At 43.5% G+C, this 14,105-nt stretch overlaps 1 protein-coding gene across 5 annotated transcripts in view; it reads left to right on the top strand.

Annotated features, from left to right (window-relative positions):
* The window catches only part of Sox5 (SRY (sex determining region Y)-box 5), a 953,863-nt gene that overhangs the window by 147,702 nt on the left and 792,056 nt on the right, over positions 1-14,105 (top strand). For all 5 annotated transcript variants that reach the window (XM_011241582.2, XM_011241579.2, XM_011241577.2 and 2 more), the window contains exon 2: positions 8,900-8,979. The gene's annotated coding sequence lies outside the window, so the exon portion shown is untranslated. The remainder of the gene's footprint in view (positions 1-8,899; positions 8,980-14,105) is intronic.

The following is a 14,105-nucleotide window of genomic DNA, read 5'->3' as shown; positions in this document are numbered from 1 at the left end:
TGAGAGGACCCCCTGGGGGATCATCCTCAGGAGTGCCATCTACTTCTTTTGAGTCAGGGTCTGTCATTGGCCTGAACCACTGGCTCTCCACTCAGCCCCAGGATGCTCTCTATTTTTGCCACCTCAGTCTAGTGATTACTTAATAAAGATGCTGATATCAGAGGTGTGTATTACTGGGGGGTCTAGGTGAGATGCTCTCCTTCTTACTGTTAGATCCAGTTAGACTCATGAAGATGCTTTTAGATATCCTCATCTTTTTTTTTTTTCTTCTTCTTCTTAAAGAGTCTAAGTAAATCTTTATGAATTGGAAGGCAGAAAGCATCTGTGGTTCCAGGTTTGACAAACACAGTGTGTGAGAAAGAGTCCATCCCTTCTGGAGATGCTCACATGTTAGTGGGATGTCTCCGTGCAGGCGCTACTTTTCTTGTTGCTATGATAAAGACCTGACAAAAAATAATTTCAGGACAGAGTGGTTTGTCTTGGCTCATGATTTGAGAATACCATTCATCATGGAGGAAAAGGCTCAAGCAAGAGAAGAACCAGCTGTGATAGCTGGAGTGTCAGATAGCGGTCACACTGCACCCACAGTCCTGTCACATGGAGGTCACATTGCACCCACAGCCATGTCAGATGGTGGTCACATTGCTCCAAAAATCTTGACAACTAACTCATTCATAGAAAATGTCACATACATCTTTGGTATACAGGTGTGCCATCTCATTTCTATGTCTAAGCCATGCTTTCAGGAGAATTTCATTTATAGGTAGACTTAGGTCCAAGTTCAACTACCATTCACGTGCAGGAACTGTGGAGTCTCCATAGTATCTTTGAACTTAGTGGGTTCACCCTAGAGTTTGGAGTCAGTTCCTCTCCCTGTGTAGGTCTTGCATGCAGAGGATGGCATAAAAGGGAGATGGGTAAGAAAGCCCTGGTGTCTGTTATTGACACCTTAGACTCATTTGAGTCCTTGTGTATCCCTTACGTTTGACTGAGGAGTGAGTAATGATCGGTTTCAGCAGAGAGAAAGGGATGGAGAATAGGAGCTCACATGGCATGAGCATCCCAGGATATGGGTTGTGGCTGCAGAGATCTTTCAAACCACTCTGAGTTTTACGTTTCACTGTATATAAATTACACAGATAACCCCATCAGTCCCTTATGACTCTAAATGAGCTCAGTGACAGCCAATCTGCCCAAAACATGATTAAACTTGCCTTTCTCTGTGAACAGGGAGTCTTATTGTAATTCCCCATGCTTCTCACACCCCCGCTCTGTGCTTCTCACCCCCTTCTAATCCAGACCAGAGAATGTCTTGTGGTCTACCTCTGCCATCCTTGAGTTTCTTAGACCTAAGTCACTGTCTGCCTTTCTCTTCAGCTTTCTAGATTTGTCCTCATTTCTTGAAACCCAACAATGTTAATTAACTAATTTTTATGATCTCTGCCACTAAAGACATGGCAATTAGGGAGGGAAATGTGTAAGATTTGCTATGGGTCAAGTTGGTTGTCAAGATTTAGAGTCACCTATGAGACACACCTCTCGGTATGTCTGTGTATGAGTGTTTCCACAGGCTATTAACAGAGGAGCGCATACTCATCCTGAATGTGGGTAGCGCCATCCTGTGGGATACAGTCTTAGAATGAATACAGAGGAGAGAATAAGTTGAGCATCAGCATCCATGTCTCACTGCTTCCTGACTGTGAATGCAGCATGTCTAGCCACCTCACCCTCTCGATGCCACAGCCAGATCTGTTTGCATCTATCCCTTTCCCTCCATGATGGGCTCAGGGGAGGAAGGTGTGTTTCAGGGTACAGTTTCATGGTGAGTGAGACATGAAAGCTGGGGCTCATTTGTGCTATTGGCGACAGAGGGTATGACCTGCATATCTGGGTTGAGGAGTAAGGCTGTCCATAATGTATAAGCTTCACCACTATTGTTTTATATCTGCCAGCGAGGCCATGTCCAAAACGATCCATTGATTTCCAAATATAGTACCACCAGCTGGGATACAAGTGTCAAACACAGCGCCTGGGGAGACACTGCGCACCAGCGAGCACTGTCTCTGTGGAGCCACCATTGACCGGTTCTTCCTTGGGGTCCCTCCTGCCATTTTTTTTCTCTGAAGATGTTGGCATATATTCTCTGTCCACTTCATTTCAATCAACATGTTGCCTTTTGAGGAGTCTTTGACTTTCTGCCTCTGAGCTGTTACTAACATCTTGTATTATTGATTATCATCTTCTTGAAGTGGAGACCTTTGATATCTTAAGAAGTCCCATGAAAAGTATCTGCTCTTCATGTTACCACCTCAATAAGGGAGAGACTTGAGGACGTTGTCGTTTCAGACTCAAAGCTTCCATTTATTGAGGATGGCTGTGAGTCTGATTCAGTAGTGCATGCCTACGGCTGGCCCTCCTCTCAGTTCTTCACGCACATACACGGAAGCACTCTGTCCGGTAGGTTAAACAAAAGCCTGTCTCAAAACATTGAGAGAAGGACTAGAATCACAAGGCAGCGCCAGAGAAACCATCGGCACCTTATCAGTAGCTCACCTCTCACTCTGCTATGTTTCCCATCTCTCCTATCGACTCTCCTGGTTTGATATTAGGGAGAAGCTCACTGCAAGATTGGTAGTTTTGCATCTAAATAGTGTTTAGAGGGAGGAGAGAGAGAGAGAGAGAGAGAGAGAGAGAGAGAGAGAGAGAGAGAGAGAGAGAGAGAGAGAGAGAGAAAGAGAGAGAGAGAAGAATCAGAGACAGAGACAGAGACAGAGAGACACAGAGAGACAGAGGAGCCCGAGGCATCAAGATTGATTTCTAAGATCTAACAATGGGCCAGGGTAAACACACTATGTGGCCTCCTAGAGCTAGGCAGTGTCTGCTAAGCCCTGAGCAGCCATCTCTAGAGTTTAAAGGAATTAAGGCCAATTCTCCACCCCAAACTCTGAAAATTAACAGGTCTAGCTGTCCAATGGGATGCTCACACTGTTTAATTTAGGACAGGGTTTGGTGTTACTGATGAAGGCATGTGGCCAGCATCCTTTAGATCAGAAGGCATTCACTGATGCTGGTGCCAGCTTGCAGACACAGTCGAGTTTCTATTAAACCACGTTTGAAAGTCAATGTGCATAAATCATTTCTCCTGTAGCAGCCTCTTCGGACACTTAGGGCTTCTACTTATTTATTTAATCTCATATCTCTGTCACCACTCAAATGAACATGTATTTGTTTGACTGGATTTACTTACCCAGGGCTCCTAAGCCATGTCTTTGCATTTGAATGCTTTCATAGCCCCTGGTGGCCTCAGAGAAGTTATACACAACCACGGAGTGGTTTGTGATGCTGCCATGCCAGTTCTGGGATGAAGGAAGCACATGGACTGGCCAGGGAGATTTCCCCTCATTGTCTAAGCAGGTGACATGGTAGATGCTGGAGATAGTGTCTGTGTGACCTGGAAGAGTCCACAATCTCCCAGAAGTAAGACGTGTGTCCTCCATGAGGAAGACTTGCCAGGCCATATGGAGCTGTGGATTCTAATGGGCTGGCTCTCAGGGCACAGAGATGAGAGTAAGGAGACGCTGTTATCTGGGGCCCCTTCCCACTCTGCTCCTGCTCAGGCCTGCAGCAAACCTTGATATTCAGGTTCTCCCTGCCCTCTCAAAGCCAGGAGACCACCCACTGTCTCAGGGTGCCTCGGGTCCTCCTGCTAAGAGTTCCAAATGCCCAAGATGAGTTTCCTATAATTTTTAATGTTATATTTCAGGTACTTAAAAAAATCTATGGACATACAAATCCACATTTTTCTATAATTCTATACACCCGACATTCAGGACACTGTCCCACATTTACATCTTTCTATGCTAATGACTTTTAAATCTTTGAAGTACTTGGATCACAGCTTCTTTAACTAGTGAGTTTAATGACTTTGTTTTCTGTTTCATCTAACAAAGTACATTGCAGGCATTGCTCAACAATATGTTTAATTTAACTTAGTATTCATACAAGGGTTGAGACTTTCTATGATACTAATATTAGGACCAGAAATAGCATCTTATTCATGGAAGGGACTTGGGTACTGCTGTTACTATGTAAGCTTTGTGCTGAGAACTTGCCGCGTGAAGCAGAATTTACCAGCCCAACTCTCAGACTGGTATGTTGATCCTACCCCTTTTATCAATTTAGTCCTTTGTTGTTATCCCATTTGCTTTGTGTGTGTGTGTGGTTGTGTGTGTCTGTGTGTATTTGTGTCTGTGTGGTTTTGTGTGTGTATTATCTCTCTGTGTATATGTGTTTGTGTATATATGCGTGTGGATGAGAATGTGTGCGTATGTATTGTATGTGTGTTTGTTCGTATATGTGTGTTTGTGTGTATGTGTGTATATTTGTGTGTGTTCACTTATCCATACAGGTGGAAGCCTGATACCAAGTGTCATTTCCTTACTCTTGAGATAGCGTCTCTCATTGCACAGGCTCACCGCTGACTGGCCAGTAGAGCCCTAGGATGTTCCCCGCTCTTTCCTGTCCCCAGGGTTGGGACCAAAGATGTGTTTTCAGGGGTGTGAGGTTACCCAAGTTCAGTTCGTCATACATGTGTAGCAAATACCATATTATCGAGCTACCACAGTAGCCCCTATTCCATTGCAGGAGTTAGCAAGGGCCTCCTCTGGTTTTGGAGTGTAGACCTTGCTGTTTTCTTAGGGGCTTGCCTCTAATCCAGAACAATGGTTCTGTGTTGTGAAAAACAAAATATGCTGTAGTGTCTAAGTCAGACAAGCCACACATGTGGTAGCTTTCACTTGATCCTTTGTGGTGTGATGACTGGAAAGGGGACACACCGTCCCACCCAGTGTGGCTCATTAACACAGAAATAAATGGATTAATAGACTGTCTTCCCTTGACCACTCTATAGTGCTGATGAAAGCATGTCTGTCCACCTACTGAGTTTTTAACTAGTGAAGTCATACTTTACCTCTAGTCCCTGGACATTAGCAGAGGGTATATATACCGACGTGCTTCTTATTTAGCAGGGGGACATACACGGCTAACTGACAGCATGTAGGGTGAGCTTTGGTCAGCTGCTTTGCTGGTCTTTGGTGCCACAGTGGGGCTTCTCTGCTCTTTGTCTTTCCTTCCCCTACTCCATGAGGCAAAAGGAGAAACATAGAAGAAAGAAGGAAAGATGGAAGGAAAGAAAGGAAGGAAGGAGGGAAAGGAAGGAAGAAAGGAAATAAATTTTTAAAAAGATGGTATCTGCTGCAGACATGCCACTGCAGTAGCTGCTGGGAGGGTGTGGGAATTCCAGGAGGAAGCCTGGATGAGAGAAAAGGATGAGGGTAAAAGCGGAGTGGACAGGGGATCTTCAGAACTCTCTCTCCCTCTCCCTCTCCCTCTCTCCCTCTCCCTCTCCCTCTCCCTCTCCCTCTCCCTCTCCCTCTCTACCTCTAATCTCTAATCTCTAATTTCTCCCCCTACCTCTTATCTCTATCTATGGTAGCACACCTCTGGGCATGGTGATATACCATTTGCAAGTTTCTTGTGTTAAAAACATCCAAGAACATGGCAGTCCTGTCTAGTTCCAGCACTGGATAGGACTGCTACACAGTTGCACCTCGACTCAGATGCTTTGGTTAGGTAGCCTGCTGCTGCAGAGTCCCAGTTACTTCTGCACTCAGGGACTCTCTACTAGAAATACTCCTCCTGGACTTTCTGGTTGTCCATTTTTTTGTACATGTGTCTCTGTTAGGTGATGGAAAGCATGGGGCTCTGTCTGACTGTGATGCTACGTAGTGCTGTGTTATAGCACACTGTCTGCAGCACAGGGCATCTGCACACACATCCAACCATTTGTAGATAGCAGCTCAAGGAACCCACGTTAGCTTGTGAGCCATGTTTTCCCCAGGAGTAAACAGTGTATGTGTGTAGCTGGGATCTCAGCTGTTGAATGCTGACTTTTCCCTCCAGTGTGAACTGAGTATTTGTTCATATTTAGACAGCGTCAAGGTGGAGGTAATTTAGACATTTAATCAGATATAAGGCTATGCTAAAAACAGGAAGAGCTCATTATAGACTCACAGATCTGTGTGTGTGTGTGTGCTCAGGGATGAAAATAATACTGGGATATATTTCAGATGAAAGACATGAGTGAAAATAAGAAAAAAAAAAAAACTAATGGATTTGAGCCCAAGTAAGTGAAACTCTATTATTTAATTATAGTACCCGACTGTGAATATAAATGGAAGATGAGCAAGAATTTTTTCCCCCTGGTTTGGATTGTAGATTTCATGACTAAATGGGAATGTCTGTCATTCAGAGCAACACGCTAGAGGCCTGGTTCTTCATAGAGTGAATCAGGGGACAGAGAAAATATTTTGGGAATTGAGGACGATGTCTTTTGCACACACTCAAGGGTTTCATGCCACGAATGAGTAAAATTCTTACACTGGGAGAAGGGTCACGCCCATCCAATTTCCAACTCTGTGGTTGCCTATAGAGGTGGGAAGACATCTCACCTGTGTAGAGGCAGTTGATTTACAATTTCATTTTTAGAACTTCTGTGGACTTCTATCTGGAGTATCGATCAGGCCATTTATTTGTTATCTATTGCTACGTTTGGCAAGTGGGTACATTTTCCACTCTGGTTTCCTGGTTCTGTTCCAATGCAGATGACTGGGGTGCTCCATCTGCCACGTTCTTATTTTGCCTCCCTTAAGGAAATGAAGTGTAGCTGAATGCCAAGCCGAATGTTAGCTCACTGGAGATAAAAGTTAATACTTCCCCCTCTCAGTGTAGCTCAGTGTCCCCAGACCCTGGTTCTAGTTCAGCTCTGCCGCCGACTCATCATTGACCTTGGAAAGTTAACTTTATATGTCTGCAACTGACTGTTGATAAGGGCACACACTCAGTAGCCTGGGTAACTGTTGTGCCTGCTTATATGCCTAGCAGACTGTGGGTCGTTGATAGTTCATGGCATGGTGATTTTTGTCTAAAGTTTCAAAGACTTTTCAAGGCTTATACTCATAGTCTTTCTAAAAGCTGTCTATTCTAAAGTGGTATAAATCAAATGACCGATACCTTGGTGTTTTGAATCAAAATTCTTACCCATCATCTCTGTTATCTGTCTTGTATGTGTATATATATGCTTTTGTACTAGATGGTAGAAAGCAGGATAATGTTACAGATAAGTACATTTATTTGGACATTTAAATTCTTAATTTACTGATTTTACTAGTTTTCAGAATTATTCAGTAGTGCATACCTCATTGATTCATACCATACTTCATCTAAACTGATAAGCTGGAGAGATTAGCTTAGCATGATGTTATATATCTCTAATGGCATATGCCTAGAGAAACTACTAAGAAAGAAATGACTGGTAAAATATCCACCACAACTTAAGAACATTAAAATGAAGTCAAAACTGAAAAATAAGAATCAAAGGCAGGAAGAAAACAGAAGTGAGAAATATATGGGAAATCCCAGGAAAAAAAATACAGACTTAAAGCCATAACACAGCATAAACACATTAAATATAAATGGCCTAAACACAATAATTAAAAGATACATTTTCAGAGCACAAAATAGAATCAAATTTAACCTACCACTTGGGTGTGGTGGTCCAGATCTGTGATCCCAGTGTCTAGTGAGACTGAGGCAGGGGGATTTCTATGGCTTTAAGGTCCATTTTGGGCTACATAGTGACTGCTAGATCAGCCAGGGACATGTTCTAAAACCTTGTCTAAAGAACAAACAAAAACAACAGGAAAAAAACCTGTTGAATCAAATAATGTGTGCAAATTGAAAATGAATGAATAAAAATCTGTATCATACAAACATTAATGGAAAAATGAGAGCTGTTCTATGAACACAAAAGCAGTAATTTTGAAAGCAAATTAAACCACCAGTTTAAAGGACACTGTATATTTTAGTGTTTTCTCATCCTATGCTGGCAGTCCTGGGTGCCTGTGTGATGAGTAGATGAACTACAAGATAAATGGAAAAAGAGCAAATTGGAAAGAAAATGGCCAAGTCCATAATGATAATGGTAGATGACAACGGCTTCATTGCCCACCACCTCTCTCCCGACCTGTTTTGTGTGGCCACAGGGCCTTTGCTCCTGCAGTCCCTTGTCCAGAGAGCAGCTCTCTCTGCCTCCACCATTCACTTCCTGCAAGCCCCTGTTCAGAGGTCACCTCACTAAAGGAGTCTGCCAGCTTTCTGCAGGAGTTGAGCTCCTATCAACATCTGTCCCTTTACTCGGCCTGCTTCTCTCCTCTCATCAGAAACAGATGTGCAAGTTCTACATAGTCAGTGCTTTGGATACATATTCAGTGATATTTTCTCTTTGCTGTTTCCCGATCTCCCGCAAGACTCAGTTAAGGAGGGGTGCAGCCCCTCCTATCTGAGGCACCACAGAAGGATTGTGAGGTAGCTGGTCATATTGCAATAGCTCTCCAGAAGCAGAGTGGACAGGAAAGAGGTCTGGGCTACGTCTGGGCTATAAAACCTCAAGGTCCATTTCCATTGTCTTACTTTCTCCAGAAAGGTTCCACCTCCTAATGTTTCCTTAACTTAACAGGGCCTCACCAACTGGGGACCAAGTGTGAAAAAACATGTAAGCAGATAGGAACTTCAAAGTTCCCCAGAAGCCTTTTTTTTTTAAAATCCTGTATATTTTTCTTTTATTTGGAGCATTTTATTTGAAAATGAACTTAGCAATGTAATTCACTCCATTTTTGTTTTCTTTTCTACCATGTTCTCTGTGTAGGTGGGTTTTCAGTGTGGTGTTGTCAGGTGCAATTGATTGCCTTTCAATAGTATTTCTCCAAACTAAGTTCTTACAGCAATGACACAGTCTTTATAGACCACAAATCTAAATGATTGGACTCTAATTCTCTTCCAGACACTCCAAGCTGTTGTGGTGTCAAGATCTACTTCCGACAGACCCTAAGAAGTCTTGGACAAGCCTCCCACATGTGGCAGGTATGCGGCTTTCATGTATCCATGGAGATCTTCCATTTTACTCTATAAGCAGAGATATGAGGGTCCATCTAAGCTCTTAATGGGATGGTTTGGACTTAAGCTCTTAAGTCCGGGATCTCCAGCCTCATGGCTGTGAGGTCCACTAGTAATCTCCACCTTCCCATTCCTTATTGAATATGTGTGGACCATTTCTTAGTATTATAGTTATCCACCCTCTTTCTGTTGTCTTCTTCCTCCTCTTTCTCCTCTTCTTCCTCCTCCTCCTCTTTCTCCTCCTCCTTCTCCTTTCTCTTCTTTCTTCTTCTTCTTCTTCTTCTTCTTCTTCTTCTTCTTCTTCTTCTTCTTCTTCTTCTTCTCCTTCTCCTTCTCCTCCTCCTCTTCCTCCTCTTTCCCCTTTTTCTCCTCTTCCTCCTCCTCCTCTTTCTCCTCCTCTACCTCCTCCTCCTTTTTTTCAAGGTTTAAGTGGAACTCTGAAGACCCTTATGCATGCTAGGATGGTAGACAGGTGTCAATCACCAAGTTTTATCCCCAGCCACACACCTTGACACCTTCATCACCCTTCAGGAGACGTCTGCTTACCTCTTATACTTTTCAAGTGTATCCTGGGCCCATCTGTTAGCCATCCTGACCAGAACAAACCCTGGAGAGAGAGGGGTCCATAAAACTCTCTGACCTTTGCAGTGTCACCTTGAAGCGTGGTGCCCGTTCCATGGACTTTGTATACTATGACACAGTGTGAACACAACTGTCTATCCTTCTGTCTCTAAGATCTCAACTCCACCCCCAGTGGGCTCTCTCTCTCCTTCCTTTCCATATGGCCGGTTTACTCTGTAACATAATTTGAATAAGCCCAACTTATGCCTTGTCTTGTTAGGCTCATCAGTAGAGTGATAACAGTGCCATGATGAAAGTAACTGGTTGGAAAAAGGGCTTAGTAGGCTTACACTTCCACATCACAGCTCATCATTAACGGAGGTCAGGACAGGAACTTAAATAGGGCAGGGACCTGGAGGCAGGGGCTGATGCAGAGGCCATGGAGGGGTGCTGCTTGGTGGCTTCCTCCCCATGGCTTGCTCACCTTGGTTTCTTACAGAGCCCAGTACTACCAACCCAAGAATGGCACCACCCACAGTGGGTTGGCCCTTTCCCCATTGATCACTAATTAAGAAAATGTCCAACAGGCTTGCCTATGGCCCCATCTTATGAAAGCATTTTCTTAATTCACATTCTTTCCTCTCCAATGACTTTAGGTTGTATCAAGCTGACATGAAACTATCTAGTACAGAAATAAATCAATCACAATTTCTCTACTTTATCCTTGGGTCAAATTTAGGTCTTAATAAGACTCTAGACCTCAATAGGATCATTTTTAAATAAAAGAAAAAGACTTTTCTGAATATGTATAATCTCTAGCCAGAAACTATAAGCCCAACATAAGGCCATACCTATAACTCCAAAGTTAACAGTGTGCCATCTTTCCTGCCACACCTGGGACTCATCTCAGCTGGAGAACCTTCAGTTTTTATTTGTTTACCAGTCACTTGCCCATTGAGCCATTAGCTGCTGCAGCTGAAGTCTTAGGGGCTAGAACATGGAAATGAAGGCTGGGAAAACAACTTGAGGAAATCTCTCATATGAACCAGCACTCTGTTTTGTTGGGTGTGCTTTGTGGTTCTGATAGACATTTAAGGCTACTTTTGAGGGGACCTGTGTGCTTCCCCTACTGTACTTGTCTGGCTTCAACTCTCTTTCCTTGAGCATGGCTTCCCCTTCAATGTCTTCTCTTTGCTGAGCTCCTGATTCTCATATAGTCCATTCTCCCTGGAGCTCAAATAGGGTTTCATGGATGTGCCCATTGGTTTTCTCGAGTCTAGCTTTCTTGCACAGATCTTACATGCCTTTGAAGCAAGCATCATATTTGCTTGCTTGAGCAGGAAGGGGGACAAGTTTTTCTCAGATTCCAGACCTGTTCTTTTCCCGATCCTCTTGATTTCCACAGTTTCATCATGGTAATCCAGTCTGTATTCCACTGGGTCTCTTGAACTTTGGGGGATAGAATCTGGTGAGCTTTCTGGAAATTTCTAGACATAGACATTTCATAGTTGATTCTCCACAGGGAAGCAGGCTTATTCAGCTTCCCATTGAATCTTGAAACTTCCCTGTTAAATTTGTCATGTAACTCCTTGTTAGTTACTTTCAATGTCTGGAATTAGAGCTGGTCCTTGGGGTTTTCCTATCTGTTCAACGAGGGCAGCTTGGCTGAATCTTCTGGTATAATTTTTTACCCCAGCTAGGAAGGAGGCAGGAGAAAGCTTGTGTGTGTATAAGTGTATAAGTGAAGAGCATTATGATTGCAACTGTTCTACCTTCATGGTGCAACTTGATCCACCCAATGTCAACACTTGTCTTGACTACTTTGAATTTTTCATGTACAGGGGGCTATTTCTGTTCCTAAGTTAGTCCATCTATTCAAAGGTCTCTTCTGGGCCCACTTCTGTATATGGAAACAACTCCAGTTTCCCAGAAGACACTGGGCTTTTGACACCCAAAATCTCATCATTGGTGCTTCCCTATGCCCGTGCTTTCTGCTCTGTGGATATTTTCCCACCCATTGGTGGAAGTCCAGGGTATAACAATTTAAATGATTGTCCTGGGGAAGAAAGGAAGACTTGTGGAATGAGGCTGATTCTTCCCAATGCTCTGCTCCACATGATAAAGAAATAAGCCCTTGCTCTCTGAGCTCTTCCCACGTGCTCTCCATCACTGTAACAGCACAGCACATTTTATACAAAGGGTTTACTGTTTGAGGAAGCCACATACATTAGCTTGAGAGGGCACTCCTGGGAATATACCTTATATGAGTAGTCTTCAAACATTAGTTTACTGTCTCAGAGTTTCAGGGGACCACAGTAAAGAAGCTTACAAGGTTGGGTCTTCCTGAAGGCTCTGAGGGAACGTGCCATATCCACTATCTCTCGTTGTCACAAAAGGATAACTTTTCCCTGTGTCTCCTCACATTGTTCCATCCTATGTGTGTTGGATAAGTACCCTCCAAAAACTACTTAGCAAAAAAAGACCCCTGCCTTGGGTGTGCTATTGGGATGCAGGTAGAGCAGGGAATCAGGCCTTGTATCACATCTTTAGATCGCGCAGTTAGAGGTGCCTCCACGATGGACTGTGGTACCTCGGCCAGTATTTATGCCTGTATTTACTTCCTGGATCATAATGTGAGTGGTTTTACTTCACTGCATTCAGCATGGGCACCAAACTGCTGGGGCCCAGTGACCCTGGACTAATGTCTAGAAACATATTCCAAAGCAGCTTTGTTTTTTCTATGTCATACATTTGCCTCATGTACCTAGTTTCAGTGACAGAAAGTTAACACCACACATCTGTCGCTATGTCCACATTACCGTTTATTTATTTAGAGACAAGGTTTCTCTCTGTAGCCCTGTCTGTCCTGGAACTTGCTCTGTAGACCAGGTTTGCCTCAAACTCAGAAATCCACCACCCTCTGCCTCCTGAGTGCCAGGATTAAAGGCATGTGTCACTATGCCCAACTCTATTGTATACTTTTGTCTGACTGCCCACATGAATGATCTAATTTAAATGGATCACATTTAACCTGAGTAGGTCACATTCCAAGGTACAGTATATGAGGAATAAACATCCCAGACCAGCAAGATATGGATAGATAGACAGATAGATAGATAGATAGATAGATAGATAGATAGATAGATAGATAGATATGAACTGAACTGATAGATTGATATAGATGTTTTCCCCCAGGCCCAAGTTCCATTCTTGGAACCCGTTTGGGGAAGGAGAGAGGTGACACCCAGAAAATACCCTGTGACCTCCACATATACATCATGTCACAGGCATGCCATCCCCATAAATAGCTAAGTATAAAAAGAAAATCATTGAGGGGAGAAGAAGGGGGATGTGGAGGGGGGAGGGGGAAGTTTCAGCCTGGAGAGCTAGGACTTGAGGAGACTGGATTACTTCAAGTGTCATTAATATCACACAGTCTTAAAGTGACAGTGCAGAGACTCTGAGCCATGTGTGTGTGACAGAAGCTTGTGTGCTTTCTACTGGACTGTCCTTCATCTCAGATACCACACACAGAGATGTGGGTAGCAGGAAGTCTCACTCTTTTTCAAACAGCCATAGTCTACCTGGAAGGAGCTCTCACATAAACACGAAATTGTGCCACCCCAACATGCCACCCCTGTGTGACCCAAGATTTACAAGCCTCCGGAGCCAACCCGTGGTCCAAGCTGACATCATACCCCTGGCTGCAGAGCCAACTTCTACCTAAACTCACCAAACAGGTTGTGCAGCATTCCAGAGTTTCTTCAGCTATTAACTTGGTGTGGTATTCACAGGCACTCTTTATGGCCTGGAGTTTGCATTCTGGGGGCCCTTGACCTGTATTTCTGCTTAACAGGGCTGTGTGTGTGGTCTCCTTCACAGGAGGCATATCTAAACAGAGCATAATAAGACAACATGTTGAAAGCATACAGAAGAATAAGGATAAACTGTTTGCTTGAAGTCCCTTCAAGGGACTTACAGAATAATGGGGATAACTAACAGCCTTGCTGCAGAAGGGTGATCCGTGTAGAACTTCACGGAGACATTATTTGAAACTGCCAGGTTGTTGTGAATATTTCCCTTCTCTAACCAACTCTTATTGCCTCCTGGCGGGAGATGGGACTGACAGCAGCGACTTTAAAAGCAAGCGAGATGCATCATGGCCTGACCGGAATCTGGTAATATTTGTCACTGTCATATTCCAGATGGTAATTTTTAAAATAATTTCTTTCAGTTAGATCTGATGTATATGCCGTCAGAAATGTCCGTGGTAAGATTTTTTCTTGCCAAAACTCTAATGGATGCTCACATACTATGAGATGCAGGTAGTGAAAATTTTTTTAAGAAAAAGACACTTTTAGGAAACGATATTAGGGAAACTTAGCTAATGGTGTACGTGATTTCAAGTAGAGTAGAGTGCTGGACATGGAAATAAGCCTGGTGTAGGTGTGTGGGTTTTAAGAGTTTGAGTGGGAGACCTAATGAAAATTAGAGCCTGTTACAAAGGTATTATAAATCAGATGTCTTATTAT

The sequence above is a fragment of the Mus musculus genome, chromosome 6, assembly GCF_000001635.26.
Source record: "Mus musculus strain C57BL/6J chromosome 6, GRCm38.p6 C57BL/6J".
NCBI lineage: Eukaryota > Metazoa > Chordata > Mammalia > Rodentia > Muridae > Mus > Mus musculus.
Note: the sequence above shows the minus strand (reverse complement) of the source record. Positions and strands in the feature narration are given on the sequence as shown.